This window comes from Spermophilus citellus (genome assembly GCF_964194105.1).
Source record: "Spermophilus citellus genome assembly, chromosome: 11".
Classification (NCBI taxonomy): Eukaryota; Metazoa; Chordata; class Mammalia; order Rodentia; family Sciuridae; genus Spermophilus; species Spermophilus citellus.
This window is the reverse complement of record NC_138192.1, coordinates 38,285,488-38,300,535: the sequence shown is the minus strand read 5'-3', so window position 1 is coordinate 38,300,535 and position 15,048 is coordinate 38,285,488. Positions and strand designations below refer to the sequence as shown.

The 15,048-nt window shown below is 38.9% G+C and overlaps 1 protein-coding gene across 10 annotated transcripts in view; it reads left to right on the top strand.

Annotated features, from left to right (window-relative positions):
• Positions 1-15,048, top strand: part of WDR33 (WD repeat domain 33) — a 113,040-nt gene that overhangs the window by 21,716 nt on the left and 76,276 nt on the right. The window contains exons 2-3 of one of the 10 annotated variants that reach the window (XM_081261840.1): positions 9,544-9,613; positions 11,270-11,355. The exons of 8 other annotated variants lie outside the window; for them this stretch is intronic. The gene's annotated coding sequence lies outside the window, so the exon portion shown is untranslated. The remainder of the gene's footprint in view (positions 1-9,543; positions 9,614-11,269; positions 11,356-15,048) is intronic. One more of the 10 variants, XM_081261839.1, reaches the window with a different exon arrangement.

Below are 15,048 nucleotides of genomic sequence, written 5' to 3'. Positions count from 1 at the left end.
ATTTTTTATTTTTTTGGTATGGGGGATTGAACCTAGGGACCCTTAGCCACTGAGCCACATCCCCAGCCCTTTTTTTGTATTTTGTTTAGAGACAGTGTCTTACTGAGTTGCTTTGGGCCTCACTAAGTTGCTGAGGCTGCTTTTAAACTTGGGATCTTCCTGCCTCAGCCTATAGATGTACAGGCATGCACCACTGTGCCCAGCTTTTTTTTTTTTTTTTTTTTTTTTTTAAGAGAGAGTGATAAAGGGAGAGAGAGAGAGAGAGAGAGAGAGAGAGAGAGAATTTTTTTAATATTTATTTTTTAGTTCTCGGCGGACACAACATCTTTGTTGGTATGTGGTGCTGAGGATCGAACCCGGGCCGCAGGCATGCCAGACGAGCGCGCTACCGCTTGAGCCACATACCCAGCCCTGCCCTATAATCTTAACATTAATTGGATGAGCCTGCTTGCAGCAATTTTTGAGTATTCCAAGGATGATTTCTGTTAGCATATATTTTAAAACACGTTTGTAAAAATTTTAATGTATGCTAGGATCTGTGCGAGGCGTGGGGAAATATAGATTCAAAGCATTCAGTTTCTGCTGATAGGGATTTTATAGTTTGGACAAAAGTCATAGTTTTTACCAGTGTGATACTGCTTTGCTAGGATTTTACATGCTATAATTAAGGCTTATTTATAAGCAGTTTTACAAAGACATATTTTGTAAAACTGCTTATAAATAAGCCTTAATTTACAAAAATAATTCGGAATTTTGTTATAAGACTGTACCAACAAAGGGTAGTGGGGATATGTGACAAGGTTAGTTTTAGAAATTTTTTGGGTTTTGTTTTGCAGTGGTAGGTATCCAACCCAGGGCCTCATGCATGTCAGTCAAGTGCTTTACAATTGAGTTACTACATCCCTACTCTTGAAAAAGTTCTATTTATTTATTTGGCATTGGGGGTTGAACCCAGGGTTGCTAAATCACTGAGCCAAATCCCCAGGCCTTTTTCTTTGTTTTGATACTGGGTCTTGCTAGTTGCTTAGGGCCTCACTAAGTTGTTGAGGCTGGCCTTCGAATTTGTGATCCTCCTGCCTTAGCTTCCTGAGCCACTGGGATTATAGATTATTATTACCATGCCCAGCTGGAAAAGCATTTTTAAAAACAGATGAACAATGGGATGCAGTGGTGTACAGCTATAATACCAACTTTTTGGGAGGCAGAGGCTGGAGCATTGAAAATTGAGACCAGTCTGTGCAATTTAGCGAGGCACTGTATCAAGATAAAATTAAATGAAAAAGGGCTGGGGAATGTAGCTGAGTGGTAGGACGCTTGCCTAGGATGCCTGAGTCCCTAGGATCAATCCCTGGTATCACACAAGAAAAAAATACAAAATGAAACAACCCAGAAAAATATCATATCCTAACTCACTATAAAAACAATCCATATTTATTGCGACAACTTGGGGAAAAAAGAGAGCAGAAAGATTTTGCCATAATTCTCCACTCTTAATTTTTCACTATATTCCTTTTAATTTTTTGACTTATGCAGACAAGTACACATTTCTTTTTTTTTTTTAAAGAGAGAGGAGAGAGAGTGAGAGAATTTTTAATATTTATTTATTTTTTTTTAGTTCTCGGCGGACACAACATCTTTGTTGGTATGTGGTGCTGAGGATCGAACCCGGGCCGCACGCATGCCAGGCGAGCGCGCTACCGCTTGAGCCACATCCCCAGCCCTACACATTTCTTTTTATTTATTTTCGATGATAAGATATGCCCACCATGCTGGGTATGGTGGCATATGTCTGTAATCCATATGTCTGTAATCTTGGGAGACTGAGTATCGAAAGTTCAAAGCCAGCCTCAACAATTTAGTGAGACCCTAAGCAACTCAGCAAGACCTGGTATCTAACCAAATATAAAAAAAGGGTGGAGAATGTGCCTCAGCGGTAATGCATCCCTGGGTTCAATCTCTAATACCAAAAAAGCAAAAGAAAAAAAAGAAAAAGAAAACAATAACTTACTTGGTATACTATATGAAAATAGAATTCTTCATTAGTGTACAAATGATAAATATTCATGAGAATGTAGAATAAGATGCATGCTTGCATATTCTAATTTCTAAGTTCCTTAGATTAAAAAATGAAGAAAAATTCATATATCCTTTAATACCAGATACTCAGAAGGCTGAGACAGAAGAATCACAGTTCCAGGCTGTGCCCTGTTTTAAAGAGGACCAGGAATGTAGCTCAGTAGTAGAGCACTTGCCTAGTATACATGAGGCCCAGGTTCTAGGTCTGGTACTGTCCTTCCCAGTTTCAGAGGTTTTAGTCCATAGATGGCCAACTCCTTCCTCAGGGCCTGAATAAGGTAGGACATCATGGCTGAAGAATGTGGTGAAGGAAAGTAGCGCTGGTCATGATACCAGGATACAGAGAGAAAAGTGTTTCTAATTTTTGTTTGTTTTTTAAAATATATTTTTAGCTGTAGATGGCTACAATATCTTTATTTATTTTTTTATGTGGTGCTGAGAATTGAACCCAGTCCTTCACACGTGCCAGGCAAGTGCTATGCCACTGAGCCACAACCCCAGCACTAATTTATAAATAGTTATTTTACAATCTGATTTTTTTCACTTACCATTGTTTAAAAATTTATAAGCATTTTTAATGATTATGTAAAAATCAAAATACATAGTGGTTTATGATATAGAAATACTGAAGTAGTTTATTTAGTCAGTCTCCAGTGGTTGCTTATGCTCATGAACAGAACTCAAAGACCTTTTTGCAAAACAGAAGTTTTTAGATTGTCTCTGGATCAATGCTCAGTCTTTGGATGGTTTTTGGTAAGTTTATACACAGGTTAAGGTACTTCTGGAAATCACAGCCAGTTGTAACATGGTATGTAAATTTTTGCCACTTAGCAAAAATTTCTTGAATGCCAAATAAAAGATTTTAAGTCATTACCATTCTGTACTTGTGCTCTACAAATTTATTTATTTATTTATTTAAAGAGAGAATTTTTTAATATTTATTTTTTTAGTTTTCGGCGGACACAACATCTTTGTTTGTATGTGGTGCTGAGGATCGAACCCGGGCACACGCATGTTAGGCGAGCGTGCTACCGCTTGAGCCACATCCCCAGCCCTACAAATTTTAAATATTAAGCTATATTAAAGGTCCCGATCCTGGTTCCCTCATTTTAGAGATTGAGGAAACAAAGAACCAGAGTTGTCAAAAATTTTCTTCAGTGTGGCAGAGAACCAGAGCTTTGAGCTTTAAGTAAAGCCTTAGATTCCCTCCTTTGCATTTCTTTGTACTCCAGTGATGTTAGGCTGTGTCCCCTTCTTTTGTTGCTTGGGGTTCTGTGGAGTAGTCAGGAGTAATACGTAGTAAAGAGTGGTCCAGCCATGTTCTCTATTTTGAACTTAATTCTAGAATAAGACTTGATGAAGGGGTTCTTCTGCTGAAGGGATTTTTTTTTTAAAATATTTATTTTTTAGCTGTAGTTGGATACAGTACCTTTATGAAGGAGTTTTAAAAGGGACAATTCTTGAAGATCTATCCAATTCTATTATTATTACTTGTGGATAGGAAGTACTGTCAAATCCAGTTAATTCTTGTTATTCATAGCACTAAATTCTATAAGGTCACTGTGAACAGTTTTTTGTAGAAAGGGTTTCATCATGCTGCCTACTGTGACCTTGGAATACTGCCCTGCCTCCCCAGTAGCTGGGACCACACAGTGCCACCATGCTTTCTTTTTCTTTCCCTCCCTCTCCCCCCTCACTCTCCCTTCCTTCCCTTCTTTCTTTTTTTTCTTTCTTAGCCTTGAGCTAAAGGGCACTCAACCACTGAGCCATATCCCAACCACATTTTGTATTTTATTTAGAGACAGTGTCTTTCTGAGTTGCTTAGCTCCTCGCAGTTGCTGAGGCTGAGACAAGATCCTCCTGTCTCAGCCTCCTGAGCTGCTGGGATTACAGGTGCCCAGTGTCCCCATGCTTTCTTTTTTTTTTTTTTTTTTAATATTTATTTATGTTTTTAGTTATCGGCAGACACAACATCTTTGTTGGTATGTGGTGCTGAGGATCGAACCCGGGCCGCACGCATGCCTGACGAGCGTGCTATGGCTTGAGCCACATCCCCAGCCCCCCATGCTTTCTTAATGTGAACAGTGAATTAGCAAATGTTTCCCTCTTAGGGAAAATAGAGGGTTAGATTGCTGCAAGCTTCTGGTAACAAGAATATATAACCTTGTTGGGCTGGGACTGTGGCTTAGTGGCAGAGCGCTTGCCTAGCATGTGTGAGGCACTGGGTTTGATTGTCAGCACCGAGTATCAATAAATAAAATAAAGGTCCAATGACAACTAAAAAATATTAAAAAAAATACGACATTGTTTGTGTATGCTTGTGTTTAAAGATACCTTATTTACTGTATGTTATTGATCCATTAATATTGAACTCATGCTTAACAGCACTTTAACTCATGCCTGAACCAAGCTTATCTAACACACATATTTTCTCCATAAAGCACATCACAGCCTTGTTGCTCTTGGTAATACTAGACAGTATTTTAGCAGTAGCTGGGAGGGGCATTTTAAAAAGCAAAATCACCAAGAAAAAAAAGATACACATTAGACTGCAAAAAGGATACTTGTTTACAGAAAAAAGACCTGAAACAAGAAGGTGAAATGTTGTCTTGGTTGACCACTGACTTAGGCTCTGAGCAGCTCAAAGTTTTCACTGCTTTAGTAGATACTTATGAACATGTGCTTTGTGTGGCAGAATGACTGCTCAAAAACACTATGAGTGTCCATCTTAGAGTGACAGTTCAATTTTACTAGCAAGTAAAAAAATCTGTAAATTTAGAATCTGTGAATACTTAGGATCCACTGTCACTTGATCATAGAGAAACAATAAGTAATTTTACTGTTAAACTTTTAAAAAATATTTATTTGTTTATGTTTTAGTTGTAGTTGGACACAATACCTTTATTTATTTATTTTTATTTGGTGCTGAGCACTTGCTAGGCGAGCGCTCTACCACTGAGCCACAATCCCAGCTCTAAACTTTTTTTTTAAACATGAGAATTAAACAGATGCTTCATAAAATATACAGATGGACCAATAAACATGGAAAGGTGCTCAACCTCCTTTTTAATCAAAGATGTACAACTTATATCTTTAATTATTCTCTACAACAGCGTAACTAAAATTCAAGACTCGTAATAGCAATAAAATAAAGAATTTTTAACAGTATTATTTTCATCATTGTGAATGAGAATCATTCCAAAGTCCTTCAGACATAATAAAATATAAATAATGTTATATTCATTGAGGGAATATTATAGAGTGGTTAAAAAAAACCTGTATCTGCATGCAATAACACTGGTAGGTCTAACCATTTTTGCTTGTGAATTCCAGAAGTAAAAGAAGTGTGCTTTTAAAATTCAAAATCCTGGGGCTGGGGATGTGGCTCAAGCGGTAGCCGCCTGGCATGCGTGGGGCTCGGGTTCGATCCTTAGCACCACATACAAACAAAGATGTTGTGTCCGCCAAATACTAAAAAATAAATATTAAAAAAAATTCTCTCTCTCTCTCTCTCAAAATAAATAAATAAATAAATAAAATTCAAAATCCAGGGCTGGGGATTTGGCTCAAGCGGTAGCGCTCTCACCTGGCATGCGTGCGGCCCGGGTTTCATCCTCAGCACCACATACAAACAAAGATGTTGTGTCCGCCGAAAACAAAACAAAAAAATAAATAAATATTTTTAAAAAAGTGCTTTAAAATTCAAACTCCAAACCTACTTTGAGCCTAATCAGATAAGAGAAAAATGACAAAGACCTTATTTCAGATTGGTTCACCAAACCAGTGTACAAAAGAGGGCAGGGCTATACTAAGTGGTAAAACATGGAGCTCATGCTTAGCATGTGTGAGGCTCTGGGTGCACTTTCTATGTGGGTTGGATCTCTATCCCTCTCTCCCTCCTTCGCCCCCGCCCCCCAGCCCTCTCCCCGCCCACACTCTCACACACAACAGGAGAAGACAGTGCATGTAGTGATAGGAGTAAAATGGTTAGGAAAAAAAAATGGAAAATAGTAAACATTCAGTCTTCTAAAAAGCAAAAGAAGAGATAATATATGTATATGTTTTAACCTGATAGCAATAGAGCAGATTCTTTGACTTTAGCAGTTCCTCTTATTTATGATGGAAACATGGTTTTTCAGAAAAAGCTTTATGTACATAGTTCTATTTGATATTTTAGTAGGGTATGGTTGAAAACAATTCAAATGTTTAACAAGGGAACATTAAATATGTTAAATCTAATTTGTGGAATATTTAGGAAGCTGTTTAAAACATTGCAAAGATTTGTACAATATGGAAATTTCCTTAAGCTGTACAAATATACATATAATTCACCATTGCAGATACAGTTAGCTAGTGGTGGCACAATATATTTTTTCTTTTCTTTATTTTCCCTGGTAACTTTGTCTTTTAAGTCAATAAACTCATGTTTACTTGCTAGCACTAAAACCTTACACAAAATACACTCAAGTGGCAAGCAGTTACAGTGCAAGGGCTTGTAGGGCAATCCAGATTTACTGAAATACCTGATGCTGAATTATCCAAAATTGCACAACTTTAATTAAAGCATTTAGTTTACATTTGGCCACCTTACATTGATTCATTAGTTTAAGTACTATGGCTCCCTGTTGAGTAGATCCAGTCTTTACACCCAAACGTTTAAGCATTTAAGCAACAATGCATTATTAAATAAAACAGCAGTGGTTATTGCGAGTTAGATATTTTGATCAATTACATGATTAAAATTACCTTTTTTTTTTGTACCCAGGAATTGAACAGGGGCACTTAACCACTGAGCCACACGTAGCCTCATCCCCTTTTATATTTTATTTAGAGATAGGTTCTCACTAAGTTGCTTAGGGCTTTGCTAAATTGCTGAGGCTGGTTTGAACTCCCAATCCTTCTGTGCTGTATTACAAGAGTGTGCTGCCATACCTGCCCTTCCATGATATTTCTAATGCTTAGAAAACCTTTTAGAATGGAAATCTGTTATCTGCTTTATACTTATTGGTGTTATTTTAATAAGAAAGAAAAGAAAACCTGAATAGTCTTTTCCCTCCTTGAGATGATGTCTTTCTGTGTTGCCCAGGTGGCCTCTAAATCCTGTGCTCAAGTGATCCTAACAGAGAATTATAGAAAGGTGACTTTCATTTGATTTGGCAGCCACCCAGTAATGCATAAGTGGTTTATACTGGAACTGCTGGCCACACCAGCAGCCTCCTAAGTAGCTGGGATAATAGGCATCTGCCACCATACCTGGCCTGTGATAAAAATTCATAAGAACTAGCAATAAAAGAGATTTTTTTTTTTGTCCTGAAAAGAGCACTTAAAAAAATTTGATAGCTATTACCATATAAAAACAAAACAAAACAAGAAAGAAATAAAATTGTCCCTGTTTTTCATATAATTGTCTTTGTAGAAAAATTGCAAGAAATCTGTAAGAAAGCTTCTAGAATTAATATGTGAGTTTAGCAAGGTTGTAGTGAATATGGACAATATGTAAGAATTAATTGCAGCTGGGCATGGTGTTGCATACCTGTAATTCCAGTGATTAGGGAAGCTGAGGCAGGAAGATCACAAGTTTGAGGCCAGCCTCAGCAATTTATTAAGGCCCTAAGCAACTTAGGCCCTGTCTTAAAAAATAAGAAGGATTGGGGGGGGGTGTGATGTAGTTACTAAGCACCCCTGGATTCAGTCCCCACTACCAAAACAAAAACCAGAAAAAGAATCTTGAAGTAATATTCTCTCGAAATAAAACATTTCTGGCTAACGAGTGGCATTTGTGGCTGATTCTTTAGGTATTAACATCATCTCATATGCAACCTGGTATTATTAAAAAAAAAAAAGAATTCCATCTCTGTGTACTGGCAATGAACAGATCTAGAAGAAAAAAAAAAAAAACAGAACTGCAGATATAGCTCAGTGGTAGAGTGCTTGCCTATATGTACGATGTTGTAGATTTGATTCCTAGTGCTACAAAACTGAAAACTTTAGGTATACATCTGACAAAATGTACAAAGGATTTAAAACATTGATGAAAGAAATAAGAGAAAGCCTAAATAATTGTATAAGTTGTTTGTAAAAATGATGTAATATGTCAGAAAAATGAAGATCGCTGAGACACTGTTTTTTTCTTTCTTTTTTTGGGGGGGGGGTTACCAGGGTTGAATCGAGGGGTGCTTAACCACTGAAACACGTACCAGCCTTTTTATTTCTTATTTCTTTAAATTTTTGATAAATTTTTGGTACAGGGTCTCACTAAGTTGCTTAGGTAAGCCTTGCAAAATTGCTGAGGCTGGCTTTGAACTTGGAAAATATCTTTTTAGCTTTGACTTCAATAAAGGTTTGTTTGTTTTTTAAAATGGTACCTGGGATTGAACCCAGGGATGCTAAACCACTGAGCCTCAACCCCAGCCCTTTTTATGTTTTATTTAGAGACGGGGTCTCTCTGAGTTGCTTAGGACCTTGCTAAGTTGCTGAGTCTGTCTTTGAACACAAAATCCTCCTGCCTCAGCATCCTGAGCCCCTGGGATTATAGCATGTTCCACTGGCTGAAGATTTTTTTTTTAAAAAGAGATAATTAAAAGCACAAAATAACAAATTGATACATTGGAGTTCATCAAGATTAAAAATATCTGCTCTTCAGGGTTGGCATGGAATGCTTGCTTAGCATACATAAAGCCCTGGCTTCTATCCCCAGCATGTAAACAAAACAAAACAAAACAAAACAAAACAACAACAACAAACCAAACCAAATAAAAAAACTCTCTGCGCTTTAAAGAAGTAACTGGGCATGGTAGTATAGGCCTGTAAACCCAGCCACTTGAGAGACTTGAGGCAGGAGGATGGCAAGTTCCAGGCCAGTCTCAGCAGTTTAGTGATACCCTGTTTCAAAATGAAAAATAAAAACAGAAATTGGGGATGTTGCTCAGTGGTTAAGCACTCCTGTGTTCAATCCCTCGTACATAAGTGGGGGAAGAAAAGATACCAAGAAGAGAATGAAAGAAGTGACAGACTGAGAGAAAATATTTGGAAATCACATACCTGACAAAGGGCAGATTACAGATAGAAATTAAAAACTTAACATTAAGAAAATAACAGGCCAGGCTCAGTGGCTCATGCCTGTAATCTCAGAGGCTCAGGAGGCATCGAGGATCTCAAGTTCAGACTCAGCCTCAGCAAATTATTGAGGCCCTAAGCAACATAGCAAGACCCTGTCTCTAAAGTACAAAAAAGGACTGAGGGTATGGCTCAGTGGTTGACTGCCCATGGGGGTTCCATTCCTGGTACAAAGAAAGCAACTCAGTAAGAAATTTGCAGATTTTTGCCAAAAAACATATCCAGAAAGCAAATAAACACAAGAAAAGTTGCAAAAGAATGTGTGACTTTCTTTTTTTTTCTTGAGGTTCTTTTTTTTTTTTTTTTTTTAGAGAGAGACAGAATTTTTTAAAAAATATATTTATTTTTCAGTTTTCGGCGGACACAGCATCTTTGTTTGTATGTGGTGCTGAGGATCGAACCCGGGCTGCACGCATGCCAGGCAAGTGAACCGCTTGAGCCATATCCCCAGCCCGAATGTGTGACTTTCTTAAGTCATCAGGGAGATACAAAATGAAACCATGATGAGATCATTACTTGCCTATTAGAAAGGCCAAGAAACAAACAATGCTCTCCTCCCCAGAACTGATAATACCAGTTATTAGATAACTGGAATTTTCAATTCCAGCTTGGCAGATTTCCATAAGATTAAATATGGAATTTATATGACCTAACAGTTTGAATCCTAGATTTTTCCCTGAGAGATTTACTGCCGCAGTCTGGCTGGGCACAATTCAGGAGCCACTTGTCAAAAGAAACTAACTTTATTTTTAGAACTACAAAGCCAAACAAAACAGCTCCTCAGGGAAAACCCCTCAGAGCCCAACTGCCACCACCGGCTTCCCACAAGCCTCTCACCCCCACACAACCCTCACCACCTCCCACAATCCTCCTGTTCTTGAGGCCGATTGGCTGGGTTGCGTGGGCGGAGCCAAAGAAGTCCCCCAATGAGCAGCTCCGTGGAGGAGCCAATCAGCTAGATGTTGCTGGGGCCGCTGTGAGCCAATCATCAGCTGGCAGTCTGAAGGGCAGGGAAACAGCCCAATGAACATCACCCAGAGGAGCCAATCAACTAGATGTTGCTGGGGCCGCTGTGAGCCAATCATCAGCCGGCAGTCTGAAGGGCAGGGAAACAGCCCAATGAACATCACCGCAGAGGAGCCAATCAGCTAGATGTTGCTGGGGCCGCTGTGAGCCAATCATCAGCTGGCAGCTGGTTGCTGGCAGCTGGAAGTTTGCTGGGGCCCCTTTGGCTGTGGCTCTCAACAATTTACCCCAAACATTACTAAGAGATGTACCCAATACATTTACACCAAAATTAATCTCTGTGCATGTATGTATTTTGTTTTAAAAATATTTATTTTTCAATTGTAGTTGGACACAATACCTTTATTATTCAATAATTTAATGAATCAATTATCTAGTTAATTTTTTAAAAATTTGTTTTTTAGTTATAGATGAACACATGCCTTTATTTAATTTATTTTATATGGTGCTGAGAATTGAATCTAGTGCCTCACACATGCTAAGCAAGCTACAGCCCCAGCCCAATTAATTTATTTTTGACTGGAGATTGAACGCAGGGGTGCTTTCCCACTGAGCTGCACCCCAGTTCGTTCTTTTTTAAAATATTTTTTTAGTTGTAGATGGACACGATACTTGTATTTAATGTATTTATTTTATGTGGTACTGGGCATCGAACTCAGGACTTCACACATGCGAGGCAAGTGCTCTACCACTGAGCCACAACCCCAGCCCCACCCCAGTTTTTTAAAAAAAATTTGAGACAGTACCTCACTAAGTTGTACTTGGCAGTCCTGCCTCAAACTCCTGTGTTGCTGGAATTATAAGTGTGCATCACCATGGGCAGCACACACCAAAATCTATACGCTAATGTTTATAGTAATTTTGTTGAAATTGCAAGACAGTGCAAATATTCTAAATGTCCCTGGTAAATAAATAATAAACTGTGATAGCTCCACCACATTCAGCAATAAAAGAAGGGATTTTGGGGGCAGGGCTACTGGAGATTGAACCCAGATATGTTTTACCACTGATCTATAGCCCCAGCTTTTTTTTTTTTTTAATTTTAAAACAGGATCTCACTAAGTTGTGCTAACTTGCTGAAGCTGACATAGTACTTGCTATTCTCTTCCTCAGCCTCCTGAGTTGCTGGGATTACAGGTATGTGCCAACCATCTGGCAAGAAAGGAATTATTATTAACAACATTGTGCTAAATGAAAAATGCTAATCTCACAAGGCTATAGTATGCCGGGCTTGGTGGTGCATGCCTGTAATCCCAGCAGCTCCGGAGGCTGAGGCAGGAAAATCCAGAGTTCAGTGCCAGCCTTAGCAAAAGTGAGATGCTAAATAAAATACAAAATAGGACTGGGGGTGTGGCTCAATGGTTGACTATCTCTGAGTTCAATCCCCAGTGCCCAACAAAACAAAACAAAAGGATACAGTATGTGTGGTTTTATTTGTATGATATTTGATAAAAACAAACTTGATGGTAGGGAACAGGTTAGTGGTTGCTAGAGTTTAGGAATAGTGGTAGGAGAGGGATAATGGGGATACTTTTCTGTTGAGTTATACCCCAGCCCTATTTATTTATTTATTTTAGCTACACATAACATTACAATGATCTTGGCAATTCATACATTTGAATCATTGGGGTATAATTTCTCATTTTTTCTGATTGTACGGATTGCAGAATCACACTGTTTATAGAGTCACCTATATACATACAGCAATCATAATGTCTATTCTATTCTGCTGCCCTTCCTGTCCTTTTCATTTTTTTGAGACAGTGTCTTGCCACATTGCTGAGGCTGGTATCAAACCTTGTGATGCTCCTGCCTGGCTTCCCAAGAGTTAAGATTACAGGTGTGTGTCACCACCCTTGGCTTCTGTTCTGTATCTTTATTGTGGTTGTTCCATGATACTGTACAATTATCAAAATATACATGCACCTAGACATGAACTTAAAAGTGAATTTTATTACATATAACTTTAAATATTACTCAAGATTATGAACAGGCAAGCTATTATATGCAAGGAATGCTTAAAAATAGTCAGGTGCAGGGCTGGGGATATAGCTCAGTTGATAGAATGCTTGCTTTACATGCACAGGGCCCTGGGTTCAATCCCCAGCACCACACACAAAAAAAGTTAGGTGCAGCTGGGCGTGGTGGCACATGACTGTAATCCCAGAGGCTCAGTCAGGAGGATCCTGAGTTCAAAGCCAGGCTCAGCAATGGTGAGGCACTTAGCAACTCAGTGAGACCCTGTCTCTAAATAAAATACAAAATAGGGCTGGGAATGTGGCTTGGTAGTTGAGTGCCCTGAGTTCAATTCCTGGCGCACTCCCTCCACCCCCACCCCCAAAAAGTCAGGTGCTATGGCACATAACTGTAAATCCAGCTAGCTACTCAGAAATGCTGAGGTAGGAGTTCACAAGTTCAAGGAGAGTTTGACACTTTACTGAGACAGACTCAAAATAAAAAGGGGTGGGGATGTAGACCAGTGGTAGAGTGTCCCTTGGTTTAAAATACAGGAAAGAAGCAAAGGAAAAAACTCTTTTGAACAATAAGAAAACAAATAACAAATAATACATGCCTGTATTTCCAGCAACTCAGGAGGCTGAGGCAGGAGAACCACAAGTTCAAAGCCAGCCTCAGTTACTTAGCCAGGCCCTAAGCAACTTATCAGGACTCTGTCTCAAAAACAAAAAGCAGGGCTGGGGATGTGCCTCAAGTGGTAGCGCGCTCGCCTGGCATGCATGTGGCCTGGGTTCAATCCTCAGCACTACATATAAAAAAAAAAAAGATGTTGTGTCCGCTGAAAAACAGAAAAATAAATATTAAAATCCTCCCCCTCCCTCCCTCCCTCCCTCCCTCCCTCTCTCCCTCTCTCCCTCTCTCCCTCCCTCCCTCCCTCTCTCCCTCTCTCCCTCTCTCTCTCTCTCCCTCCCCCCTCCCTCCCCCCCTTTAAAAAACACAACAAACAAGCAAACAAAAACCAAAAAAAGGGGGAGGGGCGTTAGGTATGGCTCAATGGCTAAACATATCTTGGCCCAGTTCTCAGTCGAAAAGAAAGAAAAAGAAAGCAAATAAGTTGGTTGTAAAATGGATAAAGATTGAGTAAACACTTTTTTAAAGACAATTATTTTGCTTTGTTTATTTTTTTAAAGAGAGTGAGAGTGAGAGAGAGAGAGAAAATTTTTCAATATTTTCTAGTTTTCTGCGGACACAACATCTTCGTTTGTATGTGGTGCTGAGGATCGAACTTGGGTCGCATGCATGCCAGGCGAGCGCGCTACCGCTTGAGCCACATCCCCAGCCCGAGTAAACACTTTATTAAGAAGATACACAATGTTACCTGAGTCTATGGAAAGATACCCAATATTGTATGTTATTAGGGAATTGCAAAATGAAACAACAGGCATGTAAAAGCCTGTAAGGTTGACTAAAATCTGAAGTACTGGCCACACCAAATCCTTTCAGTTATAAAGAGCAACACAAACCTTTACTTATTGCTGGTGAAAATGTAAAATGGTGCAGCCATTTCGGAATACAATTTGGCAGGTTTTTTTTTTTTGGGGGGGGGACATAACTGAGCATACTCACCATACAGTAGTAACTGTGTTTTTGGTATTTACCTAAAGGAGTTAAAAATAGCCTTCATACAGAAACCAGCACATGAATGTTTATAGCAGCTTGATTCATAACTGCCAGAACTTAGAAATAACCAAAAGACCTTTCAGAGCTGTGTGTAGTGCTACACACTGTAATACCAAGGTGGAAGGATGGCAAGTTTGAGGCCAGCATTGGCAGCTTATTGGCTCAACGCAAATGGGCTGGGGTTGCTGCTCAGTGGTCGAGTGCTTGCCTAGCATGCATAAATTCTTTTGTTCAATCTGTAGTATTGCTGAAAAGAGAAAAAAGTCCTTTAGTAATTTAATGGATGGACAAATTCTGTCATATCCATAACATTGTAAAAGCCTAGAATCCTGGAGGAACCTTAAGAGCATGAGGCTAAGTGAAAGAAGCCAATCTGAAAAGGCTGCATACTGAATAGTTTTAATCCTATAGCTTTTTGGAAAGGGCAAAACTATGGAAACTGAAAAGTAGCCAGGGGTTTGGTGGAGGGAAGGAGGATAAATAGGTAGGGTGCACAGGATTTAGTCTCCCCTCCTCTGACACACAGAAGAATTCTCCGTGGTAGTTGCCTTCATTTTCATCATCATTATCTTCTTCGTCTCCTCTTTTTCCTTTTTTTTTTTCTCTTCTTCTTCTCCTTCTCTTCCTATTCCTCCTGTGCTGGGGATGGAATCTAGGGCCTCACACACATTAGGCAGGAGGTCTGTCTCTGATCTATACCCCCAGCTCTTTTACATCTATGCTGTATGATATCTTGTATGATATAGTAGATATATAGCATTATATACTTGTTAAAACTCAAGGAATGCACACCATGAGTAAACTGTAATGCACATTATGGACACTGGGTGATAAACAATATATCAGTGTTGGTTCATGGATGATAACATGCACTACTCATGCAGGGATGTTTATTTTTTTGGGGAGAGTATATGGGAACTCTACATTTTGCTCAGTTTTGCTATGAACCTAAAACTGCTCTAAAACATAGTCTTATGTTAAAAAAAAAAAAAGAAAAGAATGATAAATTATGTCATTCAGACCTGTTTGCATGACGGACATTTTTCTTGAAAATAAATGAAAGGATTCCATTGCTTCAAGGGAAACAACTGTCAGTATCAACTGTCAGCAGTTATAAAAAAAAAAAGTGAATTTTCAAGATTAGAGTTTTAGAAAGCTTGTTTCTGTCATTGTAAAGTTGATATTCACAATAAT